Source organism: Astyanax mexicanus, chromosome 11, assembly GCF_023375975.1.
Source record: "Astyanax mexicanus isolate ESR-SI-001 chromosome 11, AstMex3_surface, whole genome shotgun sequence".
In the NCBI taxonomy this organism is placed as follows: Eukaryota; Metazoa; Chordata; class Actinopteri; order Characiformes; family Acestrorhamphidae; genus Astyanax; species Astyanax mexicanus.
Genome location: NC_064418.1, coordinates 15341606 through 15367540, shown reverse-complemented (window position 1 = coordinate 15367540; position 25935 = coordinate 15341606). Strand labels below are relative to the sequence as shown.

Sequence of the window (25935 nt, the reverse complement as noted above, 5' to 3'; positions counted from 1 at the left end):
CATCTGACCAAAGCACACGGTCCCAGTTGAAGTCATAGTACCGCTTAGCAAACTCCAAACGTTTGCGTTTATGATTGTGAGTGAGAAATGGTTTCTTCTGTGCATGCCTCCCAAACAGCTTGTTGGCATGTAGATAGCGCCTGATGGTTGTTTTGGAGACTTTGTGACCCCAAGAAGCTACCATTTGTTGCAATTCTGTAACAGTGAGCTTTGGAGAACTTTTTATTTCTCTTATCATCCTCCTCACTGTGCGTGGTGGCAAAATAAACTTGCGTCCTCGTCCAGGCTTGTTTACCACTGTTCCAGTTGTTTTAAACTTCTTAATAATTCCTCTGACAGTAGATATGGACAGGTGTAGGCGAGTAGCGATTTTCTTGTAGCCATTGCCTGACTTGTGAAGGTCAACACACATCTGCCTCACTTGAATGGTATGTTCCTTTGTCTTTCCCATGTTGAAGATAAATGGCCTCTGTGTCACGTCATATTTATACCCCAGGGAAACAGGAAGTTGTGAATTACTAATTAAATGTTCCTACATACTCTGATCAACTTCGTAAACTACTGTAGAAGTGACAGAAATACTTTTATTAAATTTATTTCCTAAGAATTGTTAGGGGTGCCAATAATTGTGGAACAGGTGATTTTATGAAGAATAATTATTTCTTAGTCAGGGATTTTATTTCCCCCTTAAAATTTACTTGAGTTAAAGGTTGGACTTTACTTTTTTTTCCCATCGTGGTCCTATATTATTTTGAACAAAACTCAATTTATGAGAAGCTAAAGAACACATCTTAACCAGGGGTGCCAATAATTATGGAGGGCACTGTATATACTAGAATTTGATTGACACCGCTAATATAAATATAATTGCATTTTACGTTTCTTACATTCATTATTTTATGTACATAAAGTGCGAGTAATCACCGGTAATCCTTGGATACTGTTGTGATTAATCGGATTAAATTTTTTAAATCAATTGACACCACTTTTTTTCAACCCTACTTATGTGATAATTATACAAGTACGCTGATAACACCCAACCCTGAGCATAGTTATACCTTTATCGGAGTTCTCAAGTGAAAGTAAAATGCTTTTTTTCTCTGATAAACTAAAACAAATGTTCAAATCTTAGAAAGTAGATCATGAAACAGAATCCTGAAGTCTTCCCTTACTGTACAAAAAGTATGATAAACTTTCTCTCCGCTCTGCAGTGCACTGAGTGTGCACCAACACAATCTTACCATCACACAGCAGTCTTTATGCTGTCACTGACACTTCTTATTTATTAAGCTAAAGCTGCAGCCTGCCAATCAGCCATAATAAATAATACATTTGATAAGGAAACGAAGAATGCAACTGTGCTAGGAATTTCTGTATGTAAAAATGTTTACCTCACCCCTCCTGAGATAATATAGAAAGTCCAAATGAGGTTGATGGGTTCATAAATAAACACAAAAACTCTAAACTAGAATCGCCCCTGCACCCAAACACCACATGACTACCTGTGACTACCTAGATCCCATCTGCCAAAGCACTACTTTGCAACACCTCAGCAACCACCTGGGTCAACTTAACAACCATATAAAAAAGATAAATTATAAACTGACAGCATCCACCCTGTACACTTATATAACTCATATGTCAGAGAAAGGAAATGCAGTACAAAGCACTTAGACACACAGATCTACTATGCCACTGATTGGCTCAAAGCAGTTGGCGAGCCAGGTTCAACAGTTCTCCTGACAGCGTTCCCGCCTGCGTGAGCTGGGTTGGCACGGACAGCGACAGGCCTGTCGGTTAGAGGATCATCAGGTACAATAGTCACGCATGGGACACTCCACTGCAGCTGTTATGGGAAGCCCCTATTGAGGGAAAGATCCTCCAGATCAGGTTTCTGTTTGAGGAGAAGAACCCAACAAGCATTCTGCTGAAAACACGTACCACACTGTCACGAACACCCCCATCTTCCGCACCTCAGAGCTCAGGGTAGCTTTTAATGACTCACCGTGCTCTAGCATGCCTCAGTGTGTGTTTGTGTGTGTGTTTAGCCTCCTATTGAATAATTACTGCATGGGTGATTATGTTTCAGCAGGCAGCAAGTTATTTAACTATAACTGATGCAGGGAGTAGCTTCTCATTTGTTAAACAACCACATGGAAAAAGACGTTCATCTCTTTCAGAGGGGTCAGATTATTGACATGCATCAAGCTGAGAAAGCATCTAAGGACACTGCTGAAACTACTAATATCTGGTTAAGAACTGTCCAACACATTATTAAAAATGTGGAAGGACAGTGAAGAAACATCTTCTTCTAGGAAGGAATGTGGTCAGAAAAAAAAGAATCTTGAATGATGGTGATCGGTAATCATTTAAACATTTGGTGAAATTATACCACAGAAAAACAACACTAGAACTAGAGAGATATTCCCACATGCACAACATGAAGGGAACTCAAAAGGAATTGGGATTCAACTGCTGTGTAGCCTTAAGAAAAACTCTTATTAATGATCCAAATTTTAAAGGGACAGAGTTATCTCAAAAATGTATTGTTATGCAGAGTTTGTAGATGCTTATAAATATATATCTATGCTGATGGGTATGGTGGTCTGAAAGTAAGGTGTGGAAGTAACGTAAATTTCTTGCGTATTCTTGAACCCTGACAACAGTCCACTGCTGGATGCTCATTGATATGTTGGCAACTCAGACAAGCTGCACATACAACCTCTGCTCATCACACACATCTGGCTCTTAAAGGAAATGGCAGGTGACATACTGATTGGTTTATTTTTTATTCACATCCATAGTTATTTAAGAGAATTAGTACATGCCTTTTGTACGTTTCAAGTCGCACAAAGCATACTTTTCCTGTCGTTATGACAGCAAAGACACACTGACATGCTCAAAATAAAGCTTGCTTACAGACAACTAAAAGGCAAACCAAAGGCACATAATATTGACAGTGTCACGTAAAATGTTGAGGCCACATCTATCCCTATCCTAACTGTGTAAGTGTGTGTATGTGGTACGTGAGAATCATTGATTTAGAAATTGCAATTACAAATAAATTGAAAATCATAAAACTGCCCTTACCTGTTTAAATGTGGGGTAATTCTCCAGTCTGAGCTCTCCAAGATGAAGTGAGTGCTGTTACTCTTCCAGTTCCATCTACTGCACCATTCTCACCCACAGACCAGCAGACCCACCGACCCACAGGAAGCAGCTAGAGAGAAAAGAATCAGAGCACAAATATAACTCCACAGGGTCTTTTTAAACCAGGGTTTATGACTGCTATGTAAAGTCCGGTGCAGACACCCGGGTCGTAAAGCGAGGAGCCCCCGGGGACAATGAAGCGTAATGAAAGGACGAGGACAGAGGCTGGAGGATCTACAGGAGCTTCCTGCTGTGAAGGCCTGCAGAGTCTAGACTGATGTTTGACCTCCCCCAGGCTGGTCCACAGCTGAGGACACACTGTGGACTTCTGAAGGTGCTGATGGGTTTCTTTGAAAGCGGAGGGAAGACTGACAAAGCTCAACAAAGCTTAGACTGCAATGATCAGATCAGAGCGGTTTATAGCATCTACACTGTAACCCAGTCATAATAAGACTGAATACTGTTGGGAAAAAGAACAGACATTAAACTATCAATTACAGTTTTAAATTACATCCGAATGTATAGGGCTTTCTTTTATTTTTTTACTATGAATAAGGTTTCTGTCAAAAGAAAAAATTACATAAAAGGAAAGTATCTTCTGCAATATTTCAAACATGAAAGTTCTCATTTCATGTTTTTTTTTATTAATGTTGTGGTGGTCTCTAGTATTAATGAATGCTCAGTAAATGACGGTTTTTGTGCTCCTGTTTCAAGCTATTTTAAATTGGTGTAGGAGTGGGGGGTGGAAGAATTACATGATTTTGGCTCTTACTTATGAATATTCATGCAAATATCTGGCCTCTGATTGGCTAACAGTACTGTGACGCTCCCTCCACAGCTCTGAGGTGGGCGGTCACAAGCTGAGGTGGGCGAGGCCATGAATTAGAGGTGTGCTATATTGTATCGTACGTGATAATATCGCCAACATTTTTAAATATAGCGAACGATATTATACCATAAAAATATCGTGCCATATCACCCACCCCTAATTATCACATCAGGGTACTACTTTTTTGCTGTTTTTAGCTAAAGAAAAAATCACACTGTTCTCATTTCTTATTGCATATCTACTAGAGACAGATTATATCTGTCCAGTATCATTTATTTTACTTTAATCCTGGATATATGAAGATATTTGGAGTGAATTATTATTAGTATCATGACATTCTGGATCATTGATTTTTGTTAAATCTGATGAAATTCTTGTATTTTTAAAAAATCTCAGTTAGGGATGTGCCATATCATATTGTATGCAATAATAAAATGTCATTTTCATTTTGTTGCAGTAGTGTATTTTTGATTTTTTTTTTTATTCAGTGTTTTTTCATAACGCCAAGAGTATTGTTATCGCGAGAATACCATGAAATATCGTAATATTATTTTAGGTCCATATCGCCCACCCCTACAATGAATCCTAATATAAGTGACTAATAAGTGACTTATATGTCAAACAGAGCAAGTACTAAACTGTTTCAAGGAAAATTACACCTTTAAAAAAGTTCAAAATAAAAAAAAATTTATTAAGTTATTGCATTTTTTCATTAAGTTGAATTGGCAAATGACAATGAATGTTCCCATAAAATGATACATGATTATAGGCAAAGTATTTGCATTATGTATAGTTTATAAGAGTAAATAATGATCTTATATTTGTATTCCATAATCCTATAGTTAACCTTTTTCCCTGTAAATCACAAAAAACATACCACCAACCTAAGAATATTATAATATATTAAAGTATAATATTTTAGCCACATAAATAATAATTATTTTCATATTTATTTATTTACAGTTAGTGCTATTAAGGGTAGCACCACCTGATACTTTGAAATAACAGAATAAATACACTTCATGTTTTGTGAGATGCTAAAGTAAGTACATATGTATATAAGTCGTACTGCATATTAGGTGCTCTTATCTTGGGTGTTGTTAACTTGCGGATTTTGAGGTTGGTAACTCTAATGAACTTATCCTGTGCAACAGAGATAACTATTTCTCTTCCTTTCCTGGGGTGGTCCTGATGAGAGCCAGTTTCATCATAACGTTTTTTGATGGTCTTTGCGACTGTACTTATTTTTTTTCAGATTGACTGACCTTCATTTTTTAAAGTAATGTTTCTTCATAAGTTAGTTCCTTCGTAATTTAGATTAGAACATTTAAAAAATAGGGCTACTCACTGTATACCTCTTCACTACTTTACAACTGATGCTCTCAAACACATTAAAAGAGAAATAAATTCAAGTAATTAACTCTTGATAAGTTCAGCACAGCTGTTAACTGAAAGCCATTAAAGATGACTTTACCTCATAAGGCTGACTGAGAAAATCCAGCCAAGATATCCAAAGGTATGCTATTTTAAAAAATATAAAACACATTGTGGTTTCTTTAACACTTTTTTGTTGCTAAATAATTCCATTAGTTTTTCTTCATAGTTTGGATAACTTTAGTATTAATCTACAATGCAGAACATAAAAAAGACAACATTTATTAGTCCACAGAAATTAACATGGCTAAAATTCAGGAATACCTAAGTTGCGGAAGAAAGAAATATGGAAATTAAACCAGAAGATGTTAAACACAAAAAAACATGTCTTTGTATTTGTCTTAGTTTTAGATAATTCAAATAATGACATACTAAAGCTTTAGGTTACGCAATTACTGACAGTTGCTGTTTGCTATGCTGGTAGCAAAACCAACACCTATGGTGTTGAGTTAACACTTAAAGTGTTGATCTAACACCCCCCACAGCTAGACATAAATCAACACTGTAGCTATGAAATTTTACACTGAGGATACATACAGTATTTAAACTATTTTGAGACTGTGTAATGTTTTGCCACTACAGAAAACGGCACAAATTTTAAAGGCCACTTTTATGTTTAAGGCCCACAGAACTTGTATATAGAGTGACATAAAACTGCCTTTTCAAGTAGCCTGGGGTCATTCCAGGTGGGTAACAGAAGTGACGTGGGCCATTAAATAGGTGAGAACGATCCCCCGCTGTTACCTGATCTGCTCTAGTCGTGCCTAAGTGAGCCGAGAGAGGAAAATCCTGATTGCTGCTCTTTCTTCAGGCCTTTCAGCGTTTAGGTGGCTGTAGATCATCTCTGATTGTGTTGAAGTATTATGACACAGCTGGCTTATGACTGGCCTACTGTTTATGTTCAAGATTCATAGACCTACTGAATCAACACATCAACTACAAGAACTTATTGTTCCCTTAGTGCCTAATGTATCCACCCCAGCTCTGTTCTCATTCAACAATAGCTGATAGAACCACGTGGGCAAGGGACTACTTTGTCATGCACTGCAATACAGAGTTACATTTACTGCTACAATACCACTTACAATAACTTCTCAGGACTCAGAGGTATCTACGATGGACCACTACACTGTAAAAATGTGTTTTTTCCAAGAATGACTATGAATTTAAGCACTTTTGGACCATTTTTTAACAAGAATATGTAAAACCACATGCTGCACACACTGCAGAAGTTGTGGACAGTTCTGAAATGACTTCCAAACCCAAACCTTAAAAAATGTTTGCACAAAGAATAGGATAAAATAACGCCTGAAACAATTCATCACTTGGTATCTTCAGTGACAAAATAATAATTAAAGGGATAGTTCGGTATTTTTGACATGAGTCTGTATGGCATCATCATAACCAGTGTCGTGCATCCACACTGACTTACCCCCCACAGCGTCCTGTGAGCCGAGTTCTTGTCCAGTTTAGGTCAAAGCGAAAGTAGTCCGGCATGTTTGCTGGGGTCAGGAAAATAACTCCTTTTTCTTCCCAAAGCAGTACGTGTTCAAAAGAGTGATTTATTTACATCACAAAAAACTAACCCTGCAAAAGTCACGCCTCGTAAATCACTTGGGTCCTACTTTCTCTCGTTCCATATCAATGCGCGCAGCGCTGCAACCTGACAGCTAGCCTACGTGTTTGGGTCGCTTTGTTTACTTCTCGCCTCGAGAACATGTGTGACTACGAGAGTGACGAGGAAAACATTGATCACCGCTCAGGGCCACGGGGATATCTTTATGAACCCGAGTATACAGATGTTGAACTTCGCCAAATGGAATTAGATCGGGCAGAAAGAGAGAGGGTGGACAGAGAAGTGGTGGAAGATGAAACTGGAGCCACTGCTGGAGCTGCAATACCCAGGGTGGCCGACAAATCCTGGTGCACTTGTTTCAAGTGCGAAATAATGCAGACCGAGGTGGAATGCTACTGTTGCCACGAGTGGGACTTAGTTATGCCCGAGATGCAAGACCTATCCATTGATGAGGATGTCAGCGGGGCAGCTGCTTGCATCACAAACAACAGTGACTTCCCTGCACTCCTGAATGCTGGTGTGTTGAGAACTTTTTTTTACGCTATGAGCGAATGCTGTAGAGAACATTGGTAGGCTACAGTTTTATTTACCTGGGGTGCAGGGACAGCAGATTTCTTCAGAATCCGTTTCTTCATCTGTCGTTGTCCAGGACATGTGGATAAAAAGTCATCATCGCTGAAGTGCGCACTGCAAACACGAAGCTTTTTTATTTTTTCCACTTTTGTGTCCACATGGATGCCCAGCGCTAGTACCCAAAGTTTCCTCAGAGCAACATCAGTCACAGGAAAACGATGAAAACTCTGCGGAGAATCAGCCACATCTTTGTTGCTACAGCCTGGATAGTCACAAGTCCGCACCATTTTAACACACACACACACACACCTAGCTATATATATATATATATGTGTTTACAAAGCTTATAAAAGCCAATAGACTTCTCCCTAAAGTTAGCTCGTTTGCGTTGCTAGTCTGAACACAGCTGCTAAGCACTGCCAAAACACAGAACAAGTTGACGCGTGCGCAGCTCGCTGTCAGAATGACGCGCACTGATACGAAATGAGAGAAAGTAGGACCCAAGTGATTTACGAGGCGTGACTTTTGCAGGGTTAGTTTTTTGTGATGTAAATAAATCACTCTTTTGAACACGTACTGCTTTGGGAAGAAAAAGGAGTTATTTTCCTGACCCCAGCAAACATGCCGGACTACTTTCGCTTTGACCTAAACTGGACAAGAACTCGGCTCACAGGACGCTGTGGGGGGTAAGTCAGTGTGGATGCACGACACTGGTTATGATGATGCCATACAGACTCATGTCAAAAATACCGAACTATCCCTTTAAAGGTTGAGAGAAGGAATGGCAACATTTCAAAGTCTTAAATGCTTTAACATCACAGTTTTTTGCAGAATGTGTAGCAGGGCTGAAATACAGAAATTAATGTACAGCACCAGTCAAATGTTTTTACTAGGGCTGTACGATATTGGGGAAAAAATACACTGCAAATGTCCCTTTTTTTAATGATACATATTCTGATATTAAACAATGCAGGGCCCATGACATCACCAGCCACGCGTACACCTGTGCGCTGTTTCACGTCCAGACCGATCAAGAGCTGGGTCAGTGCCGAGCATTTGAAACTAGGTCTGCCGATATGGCTCTAAAATAATATCACGATATTTCATGGTATTTTTATGATAATGATACTTTTGGCAATATGACAATTATTATTTAAATTATTTTAAATTTTATTATTGCATGCAATATGACATGGCTAACTGAGATATTTAAAAAAATAATTTTATCAGATTTGTAACAGAAGTCAATGATCCAGAATGTCATGATACCAATAATGCACTCCAAATATCTACAAATATCCAGGATTAAAGTAAAATAAATGATACCAGACAGATATAATCTGTCTCTAGTAGATATATAATGGGCAATTAGAAGAGTGTGAATTTTTCTTTTGCTAAATTAGGTAATTAGGGGTGGGTAATATGGCACGATATTTCAGGGTATAATATCGTTCACGATATTTACATTTTTTGACGATAGTATCACGTACGCACACCCCTACTCGAAACCCAAGGAAAACAGCAAAACCACAGTAATAGCCCCTTTAATGTCTGCAAAACTGTGCTGGAATGGAGGCTGGATGGAGGCCATGTGGTTACCCTCATGTTTACTTCTGTTCCCCTCCCCCACGTACTTCTCAGGCAACAGGAGCCTTTCACTTACACAGACACAGAGACAACGCTGTGTACTTCTTGTCTCAAGAATCTAAACATTGCAACATGAATTGTTTGATTTTATTGTGTTAAGTAACATTGCACGTCCCGCAATGTGACTATTGCGTATGCACACATCGCGATGATGATGCTTAAACTATATATCGTGCGGCATTAGTTTGGACACACCTTTTCATTGCATATTTTTAATTTTTTTTATAAGCTTTATGAGGTGGTCAGCTGGAACGGCTTTCAGTTAACAGCTGTGCTGAACTTATTATTTAATATTTAATTACTTGAAATGTTTGCCCTCTTATTCAAATACTTGACTAAGTAAAGAAAAAAGTCAGTCAACCTTGAAAGTATCCTCAAGCAGCAAGGCCATCAAAAATGTTAGGATGAAACTGGCTCTCATCAGAACCACCCCAGGAAAGGAAAACAAAGAGTTACCTCAGAATTACCAGCCTCAGACACCGCAAGCTAACAGCACCCCAATTTACAATGTAGGGAAAAAAAAGAATAAACCATTGATTAAGAAGGCGTGTCCAATCGTTTTGGTAATGTACTTTAACAAATGAAATTAAGTTGACAAAACAATCAACTTTTTTGTCATCAAACTTTCCCTATCCCTACAAAAAACACTCATTTCTAAAGATCCTCGCAGAGGAAGCAGTATTAGGAGGACCTGCAGGGATTCCCAGACGTTTTTCACAGTAGGACACTCCCAAAACATTTGTAACACATTTGTTCTTGCTCCAGTAATACACACAGCATGTTACAACAAGGCACTGTAGATAGACTCCTGCAGGTCTAAGAACAGGCCTACAACAAGTAAAAAGATGTTCTGAGATTCTCTAAGACAAGACTGAGGAAGTCTCAAACCTGCCATGTTCTGGTGTCCTGGACAAGGATTAAGCCCAGTACTGGACTACACAGCATTTTAAATAAAGAGTTTCCATTTTAGTGAAAATACAGTCTATGATTACTCTAAATCCTTGTCCGGGAACCCAGGCCCCAAGTCCTAAATAATAAAAGCGTAGTCTTTGTGTAACAGTTATTTGGCTTCATCTTTGTCAAACCCAAACTATAATCATGTTAACAATAAGGCAGTGTTTGCCAGTGCTGATCCCAGTGGGAGTATATCTGCCCATGTCAGTGTTTATTTGCTCTTACCCAACATTTCAAACACATTCAGCTGGATTCTACAGATCACCAGTTGTATGAAGTGTGCTGGGCATGGTGAGTGTACAGTCAGTTCTTGAACCTGGTGTGATGAAGAAGGAAAAACTGACAAACTGATGCAAAGCCTCCCTTTTTTCAACATCAAAACCATCTTTTCAACACAAATTCGCTATAACCATCGACTCTCTCTCTCACCGACAAAGGTTGCTAGGAACTTGGGTGTTATGGTTGATGACCAGCTCTCCTTCACGCACCATGTGGTCTCGGTTGCTTGATCCTGCCTCTTTGTGCTTTATAACATCAGAAAAATTCGACCGTTTCTGACGCAACAGGCCACCCAACTCCTGGTACAAGCAGTCGTCAACTCACGCCTCGACTACTGCAATGCCATACTAACTGGCCTCCCGGCCCGTGTAGTAAAACCACTCCAGATGATCCAGAATGCAGCAGCACGTCTGGTCTTCAACCAGACAAAACCAACGGGCACATGTCACCCCGCTGCTCATTGAGCTCCATTGGCTACCAGTTAATGCTCGCATCAAATTCAAAACTCTTACAATCGCCTACAAGGTGATGACAGAACAGCTCCTTTCTACCTGCACTGATCACTCCTGAAGGCTTACGCTACCTCCCGGCCGCTGCGCTCCTCCAGTGAACGTCGCCTCGCTTTATCAAACAAACACTCACACAAAGCAATCCAGACTGTTCTCATACAGAGTTCCCCAATGGTGGAACAAACTACCTTCTACTACCAGATCAGGAGAATCTCTCGCTATCTTTAATAAACTCCTGAAGACAGAGCTCTTCAAAGAGCACTTACTCTCCTAACACCTCTAACTACCTTCCACTACCAGATCAGGAGAATCTCTTGCTATCTTTAATAAACTCCTGAAGACAGAGCTCTTCAAAGAGCACTTACTCACTTAACACCTCTAACAAACTAACTACTTTTAACCTCATTTCCTTCTTCCCCTCTTTCACTCCTCTATCCCATTATTTCCCTTTGACCTCCTTTAAGCCCTATCTAAAGATGTTTTTACCTTCTATTACTTTTGTACTTGACTATTGTAAGTCGCTTTGTAAAAAAGCGTCTGCCAAAAGTAATGTAAAAAGCCATGCATCTGATTTACTTCCAGAATAGACGTTCAGACAGTAAGAAATGAGTGAATTAAACACAGATATGTATCCCCTAGCCAGGTTCTAGGCAATACACACAGCCCTGGAAAACACTAAATTCAGCAGGGAGTGAACATCCAGGATAAGAACATGTAGCCACTGGCTTACTGCATTTCCCAGATATTAAAATCAGGAACATAACAATGTCAGGAAACATGATTTCTCGCCACATATTGAAACAATTTCGATGAACCTCAATGTCAAGCCCAATTGCCTTTATAATCACTTGTTAATCACTTGCCGCTTTAACCATCTCCACTAAGAAATACAGCCATGTTATTAAATGTTTTGCCATTCAGAACAACAAAGAGGGTGTGTCCTGGCAGGAATAGGATAATCATATCCATTGTCAATGCATACCTTCTACTAGTGCATCTCAAAAAATGATAATGTCATTGAAAAATTACTTTATTTCAGTAATTCAGTTAAAAATGTGAAACTCGTATATTATATAGATGTATTAAACACAGAGTGATCTACTTTAAGCATTTATTTCTTTTATTGTTGATGATTATGGCTTACAGCCAATGAAAACACAAAAAAAACAGTGTCTCATTATGATAAAAGACCAAAAATACTTTTGGCATTGTGTGCAGTGTGCCAAGTCCTGATGGAATATAAAATATCCATAAAAGTTGCCAGCAAAGAGAAGTGCTGTAAGATTTTCCATGAAAACACTGCACTGATTTTGGACTTGATATAACACAGTGGATCAACACCAGCAGATGACAAACCATCACTGATTGTAGAAACTTCATTCTAGACCTCAAGCAGCTTGAACTGTGTGTCTCTCCACTCTTCCTCCAGACTCTGCTGCCTTAATTTCCAAATGAAATGTAAAATTTACTGATGATCAGTGATGGTTTGGAGAGACATGTCATCTGCTGGTGTTGATCCACTGTGTTATATCAAGCCCGTGCAGCTTCTACCAGGAGATTTTACAGCATTTCATGCTTCCCAACTTTTATGGAGATACTGACTTTTGGGTTTTATTTGCTGTAAGCCATAATCATCAACAATAAAAGAAATAAACACTCTTACACAGTCTGTACATCTATTTAATATATGTGTTTTAGATTTTAAACTGAATTAATGAAATAAAGTATATTTTTTAATGATATTCTAAGTTTTTAAGATGTACCTGTATTTTTGCTCTTCTAATAAGATGTGCTGTGTGCTCTATCACAGCCCCATGATGTAACCATTAGCTTAACACTGCACACTGTGTTCACACTGCAGCGGCGCGACATCGCGGCCAATCGCTTTCTCCGCCTCCCACTTGCCGCTTTGGGGCGTGTCTCCTCCATTTTCTCACACTGTAGTTCACATGTGGCTTGTGTGGGACAACGTCATGTCCACGTGGCGCTGATTGGCTACCGCCTAGCGAAATTCGCTTCTCATTTGCATAAAGTAGAAAATATCTCAACTTTTTGCCGCTCGCACCGCCTCGCTCGCGCCGCTACCGCTCCCAGAGTGCTCTGCGCGACACTGCCGCCACTCTCCATAGAAAACAGTGGGAGGAGGAGCGAAAATGCTTCGTGCCACTGCAGTGTGAACGTACCGTTACACCAACAATAAGAAGTTTTTTTTAAATAATGATGTTAAATAATAAACAACAACATTAATATGAAAAGATCTGTGTCACAATGTGTATCATTATTGGCGGTTAGAACGGAACTAAGAAATTTGGGATGGGACCATCACTAAATCTGATTGGTAGAAGTAGTGAAATGACAACAAAGCTACAAATTTTATCCGGGAGCACAATTCCGCCCCCACTCTACTCGCCTGCTTCATCACTTTCCTATGAGAAACTAACCCTTCAGTGCCTGCCTCTCTCATTACATGAGGGTGAGAGACCAAGGTCGGTTTAATTGGCCAACTGATTACACCCTATACACCCTGTTAGCTCCCCCCTCTCCTCCATCAGTCTCCAAGAGGCCCTCCTGTTCACTGGCCCGTGGGTTCAGAGGGATTGAAGCCCCAGAACAAGGGCGCTCTTTGTGCGGTTCACTTGGCCGGGAAATAGAGATGAGTTTGTCCATTGCCTGGGAGGCACTGAGGGGGCTGGACCAGGCCCCAGGAGAAACTATAGGCTCAGGTATCACTAACGTCAGCACTGCCCAGACCAAGCCTGTCTGCACCGTTCAGGATTCTCTAGAAACGCTTTTAGAAAAGTACATTTCTGTGCCTTAGTGCTGGGTGGTATACTGGTTCATACAGTATACCGGAGAAGAAATTGAAACCGGTATGCATTTTTCACATACCGCCATATTGCTAAAGATGCTATGGAGCACCGTGCAGAATAGCACTGCTAAAGAAGCATACTGGCACAGCTCACTAGCTAACGGTAGCCAGTTAGTATACAGGTTAACACACTGAAGTGACGGTAGCTCAGCTCTGTGGAGTCAAACGCTCTGTCCTGCTCTGTCCTGCCTGAGGAGAAATGAGAACAGCACTTTATTTAAGGAGCTCCTGCTGCTGTTCTTTGCAATATGAGTTTTTTTTATTTGAATAAAATAGAAAAACAACAGCAAACAGCAATTATTCACTTAGAAACAGATGGATGGAATTGGGAATCAATACACAGCTCAGAAAAAAGTTTCTCTCGTCCCCTAGACAAGCCCAAAATCAGTTCTGAGTGCAGAGTTATTTATTCAGCACAAGTGATAAAACCATAAAGCTCCATAAAACTCTGAATCCGAGGAGAAAAAGAGCAGTAGCAATAACTATAGCCCTGTTTAAATATATTTGTACTTATAATAACATATGATAATTATAATAATAATATGATAATTTTAATGCACAGTGAATGGAATGTATTTGTTAGCTGGAAAAAAGGGAATTGTGGCTGTGGCTGATGTCTTGGCTTCAAGAAAAAAATATTGTAAATTGATATTAAACTTGTGTCTTACTTGTGCAATATAGCTTTTGAAAATGATCTCTTAAACACTTAAGCATTCAGTTTTATTTATATTTAATATATTTAATTTTATGTTTTATTTTTATTTAATTTATAGTGTGTATGGAACTATCTAAAATATTTAGTTTTGCAAAGGAAGCTGTGTTAAAGTTGTTGCATATCTGTTTTTAAGGTCGGTTTTGTGCATTTTTCAGCTGTTTTTCTGCTAATGCAGAATATATGATTCCTTCATATATTGTGTAATTTTGTGGTACCAAGTAAGCCCAATAGTAATCAAAGCCTTTATTTAAAGTCTTAATGTGTTATTTTATTTGTACTTCTAACATTACAACACATCACAAACCTATATAAAAGCCCAGTCATGCAACCCCCCCCCCCCCCCACCCCCAATAAATAAATAAATAAGAATAAATAAGAATAAAAATACCTTGATATATCCTGAAACCGTCAGAATCTTTTAAAAAATGTGATATACATTTTGGTCAAACCGGGCAGCACTACTGTGCCCCATTGTTGGCATGAAGGGACTATCAATTCATTTTACCCGCAGATGGTACCCACGTTTTAAAGAGTTAATGCAGTGCACTGATACCTCACACACTACTGACTGATGCAGTTCTATTACAGTAGTTTTGGAGGTTTGAGTTGATTTAAGGCATTTACCCTTCTATTAGACAAAACATGGCTTTAGGAATTACATTCAATTAGTGTTGGATGGTCATCTATCACACAACTGCCTAAACAACTGAATCTAATATGATATGTTAATGCATATTTACTGCCACCCTTTAATTGCATTATAACATTTGTTCTTGTCATGAGACCAATTCGGGTTAGGTTAGATGGTAATTTTGGCCCCTGATCTAAACTGCACTACCGGAAAAATATTTTAGAACACCTCTATTTTATGGTAGACCAGTTGAAGTGCTGTATAGCCCAGGCAAGCAGCTATTTTATTATCTCCATGCATATATTTTATCATCTTAACAATGACTTTATTACTGCCTTTCACATATCAAAGCTTAAATTTTCTCTTTACAGCTGAAACTGAGGCTTATTACAGTGTTAATCTGTGCCAAAGGCATGGCTGCCATGTGGGTCAGCCAGATGCCTTTCTGCATATCTGTATTTTTGTGTCTTCTTATTAAGAAAGTGTGAATGTGTTGCAAAGAGAGTGCAGAGAGTGTCTGTTCTAATACTAAGGAGCTGTTAACCAATGAACTGTTTACTAAAAATCATCCCTTTTTAAATCAATATATATGTATATATTTTTTCACTGGATTTTGTATTATTTTTTATTGAACCTAAAGATCTTAAATTGCAAAACATAAAAGAAAAAGGGGTGTTCTAAAACTTTTGACTCCTAATGCTAAGAACCAGCCAATACTCGTCTAATCTAATCTTTGTGTATGTATTTATAATTCAGCCCCACAGTTTAGACAAGGTGTGTGGTTGTGATTCTTTAGTTTCTTTTTTTATTCTAATATTTTCTAGATTTTTTTTTTACATTTTATAATTAAAATGATTCATAGTGTTTAATATCCTATAATCTGGTCTGATTCTCCCTGAGCATTCAGGTTCCAGTTGCTTTAAAACACTTCACTTCAAGTTAAAATGAAAAACAGTGATTAACAACAATAAACCTTATTAACTAAATAAATGCTCAGCTGAAAACAATGACCACTGTGGAAGATGATGCAAAGCTGTCACATCAGACTATGCACCAGCACATCTTTTGTGTTTGACAGCTGAATTTACTGAATTAGGATTATCCAGCTCAGATTTCATTCATTCCAATGGGTCAACGCCCTTGGAGGAGTGTACCCTTTCAAGGCATTTGGACTATTTGGTGACTGAAAGGTACAAATCACTCACAAATAACCAAAAGAAAGAGAAAATGTGCAAATGGGTTCTGAATGTTTTTAATATAGGAAAGCATTGTTCTTTTTTTTTAAATGTTTGACAACCTAAAATGATGGTAATAAGGCCCTGCAACCAGTGGCCCTACCTTTTCTAAATGCTCAGTCCGGTGCTCTATTCTAGCAGGACAATACGCATCCACATACTGCTACCATTTTAAGAACTCACCTTTAAGACATACAGGGGTTGGACAATGAAACTGAAACACCTGTCATTTTAGTGTGGAAGGTGTCATGGCTAAATTGGAGCAGCCTGGTGGCCAATCTTCATTAATTGCATATTGCACCAGCAAGAGTGTGAAGGTTTAATTAGCAGGGTAAGAGCACACAAAATTTACTCAAAATATTGCAATGCACACAACATTATGGGTGACATACCAGAGTTCAAAAGAGGACAAATTGTTGGTGCACGTCTTGCTGCGCATCTGTGACTAAGACAGCAAGTCTTTGTGATGTATCAAGAGCCACGGTATCCAGGGTAATGTCAGCATACCACCAAGAAGGACCAACCACATCCAACAGGATTAACTGTGGACGCTAGAGGAAGCTGTCTGAAAGGGATGTTCGGGTGCTAACCCGGATTGTATCCAAAAAACATAAAACCCAAATCACGGCAGAATTCAATGTGCACCTCAACTCTCCTGTTTCCACCAGAACTGTCCGTCGGGACAGTAAATTGTTGTGGTCTAAAACCAGGTGTTTCAGTTTCATTGTCCAACCCCTGTAAATACTACACTATGGCCAGTCACATCACCAGATCTTTCCCTGATTGATTGATTGTGTGAGAACCAGGAACCACATGAGAATAACTGAAATTATCACAGGGCACCTTTAGGAACCTCTACAACTTTATGCTGAGATGTGTTGCATGCTGTGTTACACACGTGTTGCACACTACTTCTGTATGTGTAGCTAAATACATATGATCTAGAGTTACCCACAGCAGTCTACATGTTTAATTACTTCATGTTCCTGTTAATTTTTTATTAATTTGACAGTAAGTGTAGTTTGCTAGTGCTGCCCACTTTTGAAACCACCACTAAATATTTCATGGTTTACAATCTTCCAGAGAAAAGAGAAGATGTTTACTGATATTTATCAGAGTAAAAGGTTTTATTGAGTGTCCAACTGCGCTAAATGAGGTTCTGATTATTTTTTCTTGGTCTGGAGCTCTTCCATTCTGTACCAGAAGCTTTTTGGTCACATTTAATTAAAAGGACACAATGCTCTATCTAAGGGCACACTGGGAGTGGTGAGCGCGGACACAAGTGGCCATTACCTCAACCGGGGCTTTTGTTGATTGCTGATTTGGGGCCGTGCTAATCTAATCTTCTGAGATGATGAGAGATTTGGGCGCTGTCCCGGCGTACCCCTGTCAGGTTAAGATTAAATAAAAGCCTTCAGCTGTCTCAGCCGGGACTGCAGCCAAGCTAATTCAGCAGAGATGCCTGGACATTTATCCCGTGTGGGAGAATACAGTAAGCCCTTATTCATCCGGAGCTTTCTCATGTGTCGCAGGATGGGAGCCAGCAGTGTTGATTGTGCGTTTGATGAGCATCACAGGTCACGCTCTGATAAGGCGGCGGGGGCGACTGGCATGTGACGGAGGTGACGACAGCCTGCGGCGGTGGGGTACAGTTTGTTTACTGAAATGCCTGAATGATCAAATTATACAATTTGAGATTTATTTGTGTCTGGAATTCTAAATAACACTGTACAATTGTCTTAGACACAGTTGCCAAAATATTGCAGCTGGAAACATAGTTTTACTGAATTGATAGATTGATAGCACTGCAGAAGCAACACAGATCATTTCTGTGTCACAATTTCACAAGAAGACTAAAAAAAAAAAATTATTTACTTGATTAATCAACTAATTGAACTATCCATAACTGCTCCAGCTAGGGATGTATACTGAGCAACTAGGGATGTCCCGATCACATTTTTCTGTGGCAATGCAGTAAATAAAATGGAAAGAACACATTCAAGTTAAAACAAAAGTATCAAAACATTCCATTTTTATCACAGAATTGACTAAATAGTGCAAAATAGCCATAAAAAATCCCATTCAATTATGTATAATTTCTTAAATAAATAAACAAAAAAAATGTCCCATGATAACATTTCTGTGATTAATCAGAATTAACATCATGATGAACTTTTTTAATGTTGGGAGGGAGACAGTAATAATAGTATAGTGTGGTTCAGGTCTGGCAGGCGAGATTTAGACACCTTTTTTTACTGTATTATATTATTTTTTTACTGTATTATATGCTTTTCAAATTAGAAATATTAAGGAGCTTTAAAGAGCCACTAAACCCTAAAAAATATGTTTCTATTAATAGCTAAAATGTGTTCCTTAGAAGTAATGAAACATACCAGTACTGTTTAATTCTTTTATAAACCTTTCCTAACCTTTAAAAACACAAATCTGACCCTCACATTTTTTTTTTAGCCTGTTCCAAATTTGAGCTGTTTCAAATTTGAGGATGGAGTCAGCATAAACCAGGAGGTTTAGTATAAACACAGCATTTTTTTTTTTTAAAGAGGAAACGTGTTTGCGTGTATGTGAGAGAGAAAGAGAGAGAGAGAGAGAGAGAGAGAGAGAGAGCAAGAATGAGCACCTAAGGGTCTTCATTCTCTATAGTCTATAGTGAACTAGTGAAGTAACAACGTGAAGTTAAATTTTTCATAAATTAGTAATCTGTATGTTTTCTACCTGATTAAAATCCTTTTAAAGTTCTGTAATCGGCCCTAAATGTCCAATCACATAATCGGATGGGGACATCCTTAGCTGTCACCTCCTACTACCTGCACTGCAGGTTAGAAATCCCCACAATCAGCCTTATCATACAGACCAAACTGTTGAGGCTCTACTGTGGTTCACAAATAAATAACGAGAACTAATCTCCTTTACTGGGTAAAGCGATATGCCACACAATGCCCACGCACTCTCTCACGTTTAGATAAGGCTGAGGATGTGGTTCTTATCAATGAGCACAGTGACCTGCATTGTCCTGCATGACCCCGGGTCCATTTGTGACCCCAACAGCACTAAAAGCGAAGATGACTGGCCCTATCCTGCAGTTCCATTCAGTCAGCACTGATCTCTGTAGGCCAGAATCCCCAGCCGTTCTGGATCACCGGCCGTCACCTGCCCCCGGTGACCCGGACATCAGGCTCCAACACACATTCATTCACTCCACGGTTAAAGAAGCATTCTGATTTTATCCCACTTAAATTCAACATTAGAGTCACATTTCTGCTGTAATGTGAGATATGTATTTAGAAATGATTAAATCAGAGCCAGTCAAAAATTCGAACACACTTCTTATAATTCAATGTGTTTTCTTTCTTTTTATGATTTTTACATTGTACATTTAATATTGAAGACTGTATTAAAGTTATACGGAAATATGTGCAGAGTTATTTAGTAAACAAAAAGTGTTAAACAAACCAGAATATGTTTTAGGGTGTTTTCACAACTTTAGTTTGTTTCTATGGTCCGGATCAGTTGATGAGTTTGTTTATTTGGTGCATTTTCTCCCTCTGTTTGGTTTGGTTTCACACAGGCATAAACCTAAACGTACCAAAATACACACCAATAAACCCCGTGAGCACATTGTCTCCTTTGATTTTTTACATCATACCTGAACTTCATGATGAATGGACCAATAAAAAAGTTTGTTAAAGTTTATGTAGCTATCAACAGGCACACTCTATGGGTTTGTCCACTGCTGCATGTCCAGTTGTGTGTAATAAACGGGCATGTACATGCATTGGGAATGCACCTGTGTTGACAATTCACTGCCAAGATAGAAATTAACATCTGATTGTTGACATCTGCCAAGGTTCATTTCAGTCAGTGGTGCACCTGTGTTTTCCACTGCCAAGATAACAATGAACGTCTGACTGTTGACGTCTGCCTAGGTTCTGTTCAGTCAGTGGCGAACCTGTGTTTTCCATTGCCAAGATAGCAATACGGCAGAAAATGACCTGAACACCTCCAATGTCAAAACCACCATGGCCCTTCGGTTTAGACATATTTTACCAGCACCTTTGTTATTTAAATGAAGCAGCTTCAAGGCATTAAATAAACTGTTGGCAGGGTGTAAGATAGCAATGAGCATCAGGACGTGCCCTGGTGTAAGATAGTTCCCTGAATGTGATTATGGAAATGAGCGAGCAGCATTTGACACTGCCATGTTTTTGCAAAAAATGTAAAGTAAAAAAAAAAGCAGATTAGGTATTAGACGTTTGAAAACTGAATTTGTAACTGACATAAAAAAGAACTGACAGCTATATACTGATTAACATGTAACCAAAGGTGAATTTTACCATTTTACCTCAATAAGTGTTACAACAAGTTACAAATCCGAGTTTTAACTTTTATCTCAAAGGTGTGTAAATGAAGTGTGCCTAAGGCATCATTCTAATGATGGGGTTTACGCTTTTGTTACTTGTCAGCTACATCCAATTTAATGGTACAGATAAAATCAGAGGAATTTACTTCAGTTTTCTGTCTTTAAGTTTGTGTAGAACCCAGAATTTATTTATTATAGTCCTCTGCTCCTACACGAAACCTGAACTCGTCCAAAACACACTGATAGGACCACAGCTAAACAGGTATGTTTCCCTGGGGGAATGACCCAGTTCCAAGATCTAAATAAAGTCCAACAATGATGTCATGGCATTTCAAGTGTAGACATTTGTGCCTGGGTATAATGATAGAGTGTATTCAGGTGAGGTTAAATAGCTGAGTGGTTAGGTACTCTATGCAGCACTTTAAGCACAGGAGCTAACCACTATTTAAAGACAGTATCTACTTAGGAAAAGCATTTGCTCATCATACAAACACGAGGACAGCGGAATAACCCTCGCAAAAATCCAGTAAAAGTTCGTGCCAAAGCGGAAAATCAGAGATCATCCATGAGATTTGTTGTGCTAAATTATCTTTTGTACTGCAAATAGCAGAGGGTGCGAAACTGGTAATTACAGTCAAACAGTGCAGCAGGTTAGCTCTTGAACTTCAGGATGTGATGTCTTGGGCACTTATTGTTGTAAAATCTATATACCGTATTTTTCGGACTATAAGGCGCACCGTATTATAAGACGCACTATCAAAGAACGCCTATTTTCTGCTATTTTTCCATACATAGGGCGCATCGCATTATAAGGCGCGTTAAGTGACACTAGAAAGGGTGCCTATATCAAAGTGAACAGGGGTGGCGCCATGTTTCCCTTCCCCCACCGGGGGTGGTCTCTTGCCGGTGGAGCGTCTCAGTATACAAAATATAACGTAAGAGAACGGTATTCCGTACACATTTTCAGTATTTTCCACGTTTGAGTGGATATTACGAAAATACCCGAGTTCAAATAGGCTGCAGTGATTGGCTAAATGATGGAATATCTGCCTAGCAACCAAAATAAATTTTGATTGGTTACTTTTGGACCAATAGTTTTAAAGAAAACCCCAAAAACTGACCTCAGTCCTGTCACCAGTGTGCATCAGTATTCCGTACACCTGCCAACAAACAGGCAACGGTGTTCCGTACACCTCAGATTTCCACTCCTGGTGGCTGTATTTTACAAAAGTTCACCACCTATAACATATGAGCTTAGACTGACGTAGAAGCTTAGTAAAGTGTTTGTCAAATGGATTTGATAAGTTGTCTATGAATTGAAAATAAATTGTGCTGAAGCTGCAGCACAAAATCTCAGCTGTCTATGAGAGATGAAGTGGAGCTGGAGTTAGCTCGTTTTTAAAGTAAGTTATAAACAATGATTATTAATTCCTCAATCAAATATTACAACAGATGCTGTTAGTTGGATGTTTAAAGTTGCATTTTGGGTGAAATGCGATGTTAAAAGTGGGTAAAACCTTACGTGAACTAGTCGATAAAGTTTTCCCCACCCCTTAGCCTCAGCGTTGTTAACCCTTCCCCACCCACCCGTTTTCGGCGACGCGGACGGTTCCTCCCTACCTACCGGAATTTCAAGAGAAAACACAACGTGGATGGTCACTGACCTGTTTTAATGGAAAGAGGAAGGATTGACAATGACCCCAGACATTATTTCAAACATAACAATATTTTATTATTAAGTATTTTATTGTTTAAATGCTCAACTGTACGGAATACTGAAGTGTACGATATACCGTTCTCTTACGTTAGCTCTTTCAAAGTCAAACGAGTGCTGGATATTAATCTACACAGATTCCTCTCCTGAAAACTGTTTATTTGGGTGAGTAACGTGCTTCAGTTTATTTACAGTAAGCTTAGATTTCCAGATGTCCACTAAGGCTTGCTGCACCAGCGTTAGCATAGCTATCCGCTAGCACGCTAGCTAGTCACCTAAACTAGTAAAGTTAACCCAAACTTAAACGACAGCGTTACACTGAGTAATCCTGCGTGTTCTGGTAAGACAGTGAGATATTAGCTAGCGATTCGTCCCCCGTAGCTTGTTTTAACACGGTAAACAAGCAGATTACAGGCTGATAAAACTCACCTCTGAGAGAGTTAGCGCTTAGCATCTAGCTAATGCTAGCCAGGCAAAGCAGCACAGACTTACAGGCCGATAACTCACCTCTGAACGGTGAACGCTTAGCGATTAGCATCTAACTCTAATAATACTGCTCCAGCAGTATTAAAAGTGCTAAATTTAGAAAATACTGATCTCTGAACAGTGAAAAAGCTAGCTAGCTAAGCGGTTAGCATCTAGCTAATGCTATTTATTGCTCTGCACCGGAGTGTGTGTTTACTGCTCCTTACACCTGACGGGTAAAATTTAGATAATACTGATCTCTGAACAGTGAATAAGCTAGCTAATGCTATTTGCTGCTCCAGCCTCGGAGCTGCACTGCTCTGGACTCTGTATAGCACTGAAACTCTGTATAACGCTGCACGGAGTGTGTGTTTACTGCTCCTTACAACCTGACGAGTAAAATTTAGATAATACTGATCTCAGTGAATAAGCTAGCTAGCTTAGCGGTTAGCATCTAGCTAATGCTATTGCTGCTCAGCCTCGGAGCTGCACGGCTCTGGACTCTGTATAGCACTGAAACTCTCTATAACGCTGCACGGAGTGTGTGTTTACTGCTCCTTACAACCTGACGAGTAAAATCCATACAAAAGGCGCACCGTATTATAAGACGCACTGTCAATTTTTGTGAAAATTAAAAGTTTTTAAGTGCGCCTTATAGTCCGAAAAATACGGTATGTATAATACATAACATGCTGAAACATCCTGCATGGTGCATTTACTGTATCTTAGCATGTTAATAGTGTGTAGATTGTAGCATGGTTGACATGGTGACTGGTTTTATTGATTCTGACTCATAAAGATTTGATTGGCTGAGGTACATTTGAGGCCATAGTTAAATTCACATATATATATATACAATGTGCTTGTTTATGTTGTTAATGTGGCCTTTATGCACCACTCAGGATTTCCTTGTGTATTTTATTTGGATGCCAATAAATTTAACCATACACATAGAGTACATAGAGCTCTATGAAATTATATTTTTCCCAGGAAAATTCCATTAATTTCTTTCTGTTTTCATTTTTAATTAGCTCAGTTTCTTCTGCCATGAAGCATTGAGCACATTAAGCTGCACCGTTACGATAGCAATCCGCCAAATCTGCCTGGCTCCTAAAGGGAATGGCAAATGTCACGCTGATTGATTTATTTCACATTACACCCAAAACATACCCATGATTAAGAGAATTAGTATATGCCTTTTGCGGGTTTCAAGCAAGGCAAACTTTTCCCGTCGTTATGATAGCAAAGATACACTGACACGCCCTAAATCAAGATGCATGGTGCAGGTTTGACGGCTTTTCTATAAATCGCTCAAATAGGGCCCTAAGTGCAATTAATCACAATTATTATAGAATATAGTTTTATAGATTGTGTTAATTGATTGACACCAGAACATTTCGCACTAATTCAGAAGTTCACACAGATTGTTTTGTTTCTTATTTATATTAAATAAAACTTTCACATTCATTTTGTTGAAGTATATTTAAAAAAAAAAAAAAATATATATATATATATATATATATATATATATATATATATATATATATATATATATATAATATTAAATAAAGCCATATCGCCAACCACAAATTTTAATATGTGTATCATTAAATCTCTATATTCTGTAGTCCCCATCAGAACAGCTAGTTTTCTGGACCTCTAGATTCTCTGTAGTGGTTTTCCTCTCTCTCTGTGCATCTGTCTTCGTGGATCTTTCAGCAGCAGAGTATTTCCTCCACACCAGTGAGGCCATTCAAACAAGGCTGCCTGCCCCTCTCTCTTTGAGCGAGTGATAAAAAGTTAATTGGTGCTATGTGGCAGTTCCTACTTCAGATTCCTCAGTAATTGGCTGGAGTTGAACCAAGTGTGGCTGAGGGGCTTTAGTGGCCTTGTTTAGGGAAGACGGGAACAAAATAAAAGAAAAAAGAAAAATAAAAAGAGAAGAGAGAAGAGAAGAGCTTAATCAAGTGTCACTGATCCAAATTGCCTGATTAAGAATCTGAAGTAACAAACTGTTGACCAACAATGCTACCATTAAAGCTCTGCAGTGCATCTGCTGCCATCAACAGAGCTGTATCTTTTACGGCTAATTACACGCTCACAAGCAAACGATAATCAGCTTTTAAGCAGCTGTTGAACTGACCGAGGATAAAAGCTCAGTTTTAATCACTTCAAAGGCGAAGTACAACAAGAAACACCAGTTAATAAGAGCAATTATCCTGCCAAGAAGGTAAAACAGCCATGCCTTATCTAATGTTAAAGCTGTGGAATCTGAGGCCCATACCTGCACTCAATAATCAGAGCTGAAGATGAAACGTTTCTGTCGCCTCAATAAAGGAATTACATGAAAACAGTGAGCTGTAGAAATCCAGCCTGAAGGTTTGAGCTACAGGCACAGCATACCAAGAAGTCCTGAAACAGACAGCCATCATCTCAGAACAGATATCTCTGCTCTTCATCTTTTCATCAACTTTTTAATCTGCTTTAGTTTAAAGAAAAAGTTCAGCAACAAAAAAAATCTAATTGACTAAAATATATTCAATTAGTCAAAAATGTTTGATCTGTGGGGGTTGTTGCTTGAGTTTTGAACTGGAGCTTCCAGGTTGATGAATTTCACTGGCCCAGACAAAATGTTTGTTCGTGCTATGAGTAGTTAAAGTAACAGTCCGTAAGTTTGGGGGATTTAGGGTTTAGTGACCTCTCTAGTAAGAATAAGCAGATACAGCTTCCTAACTAAAGCTAGCCAGTTAACATAACAAGCTTATATCCTGGAGTGACACTAGCTCAGGCCTGTGAAGTCAAACGCTCCAGCCTGCCTGAAGAAAAATAACAACAGCACTTTATCTGAGGAGCTCCTGCTGCTGTTTCTCACTGTATGAGTGTTTTTATCCAAGTAAAATAAAAAAAACAAAAGCAAACAGCAACTTTTCACACAGAAAAGAGACAAATGGAATTATGCGATCAATCCACAGCTTAG

General features: G+C 38.9%; 1 protein-coding gene across 2 annotated transcripts in view; it reads right to left on the bottom strand.

The window, feature by feature from the left end:
* The window catches only part of lypd6b (LY6/PLAUR domain containing 6B), a 70685-nt gene that overhangs the window by 38778 nt on the left and 5972 nt on the right, over positions 1-25935 (bottom strand). Inside the window, exons 1-2 of one of the 2 annotated variants that reach the window (XM_049484985.1) lie at positions 6158-6283; positions 3091-3220 (exon numbers count right to left, since the gene is read on the bottom strand). The gene's annotated coding sequence lies outside the window, so the exon portion shown is untranslated. Of the gene's footprint in view, positions 1-3090; positions 3221-6157; positions 6284-25935 lie in introns of those variants that run through there. The other variant, XM_049484984.1, reaches the window with a different exon arrangement.